The 994-nt window shown below is 38.0% G+C and overlaps 1 non-coding gene across 1 annotated transcript; it reads left to right on the forward strand.

The window, feature by feature from the left end:
• The first annotated feature begins 394 nt into the window (after positions 1 to 394).
• TRNAY-GUA (transfer RNA tyrosine (anticodon GUA)) lies at positions 395 to 466 on the forward strand. Its single transcript has one exon. It is a non-coding gene; the product is annotated as a tRNA-Tyr (tRNA).
• The last annotated feature ends 528 nt before the right edge of the window (positions 467 to 994 follow it).

A 994-nucleotide genomic window follows, 5' to 3' on the forward strand; every position in this document is an offset into this window, starting at 1 on the left:
CCGGGGTGGGTATCCGGTGTGGCTTAGTAGATAAAGCATCAGCACGTAGAGCTGAAAACCCGGGTTCAAATCCCGGCGCCGGAGAGAATTTTTCTCCGTTCCATTACTCTTTCTTTGTATGATGACGCAGAATATCTGCATGGAAATGTCATATGTACTTCGGTACATTAAATAATATATATGATATGCGTAAATCACTTCGTGATTTAAGACGGCGCTTATTCCGTCGGATCCTGGCCAACTAGTCACTCATAACGAGTGCACCTCAGCACATGTGTGGACTTCAGTCCTACGTTCATAGACATCTATGACGTAGTGCAGAGGACGGCCACTAGAGAGAACCCAATAGTTGGAACTTAAACTGAGACGTTTCTATCCGACGCCGGGGTGGGTATCCGGTGTGGCTTAGTGGATAAAGCATCAGCATGTAGAGCTGAAAACCCGGGTTCAAATCCCGGCGCCGGAGAGAATTTTTCTCCGTTCCATTACTCTTTCATCGTAAACTTAATAAGGTTTTCGCATTGTTTTTCAGCTTTTAATAAGGGTAGACCAGGTCACTGTCCTCATATCTTAATCTCTTTCTGAAGTGTTTGTGCAAAGATTTGCCCTATGCTACCTGCTACTTGCTTAGCAGTTACAAAATAACAGTATTATCGTGTTTGAAGTAAGCAATTTTTTAGACACGAACATTGTCGGAATTTTTACTCTGAGTGTGCATTAACAAAATAATAATTAATATCAAGTACATCCGATTAATTTTAATTGACTCGATTATTCGATTAAATATTTTTGATCGATTGATCTTACAATAGAAATTGATGGATTAATCTGATCGATTTTCGATTAAATCCCACAACACTAATAAATAGCTATTTTAAATGTCAAATATGAAGATATTTTGGTATTAATTTGAATGATCATGACTACAACGATCCATGTCTTATGTACAATAAGAAGAAGTCATTTTAATATGTACCTGTGAATAAAAAATAAT

Source organism: Periplaneta americana, chromosome 8 (genome assembly GCF_040183065.1).
Source record: "Periplaneta americana isolate PAMFEO1 chromosome 8, P.americana_PAMFEO1_priV1, whole genome shotgun sequence".
NCBI classification, from domain to species: Eukaryota; Metazoa; Arthropoda; class Insecta; order Blattodea; family Blattidae; genus Periplaneta; species Periplaneta americana.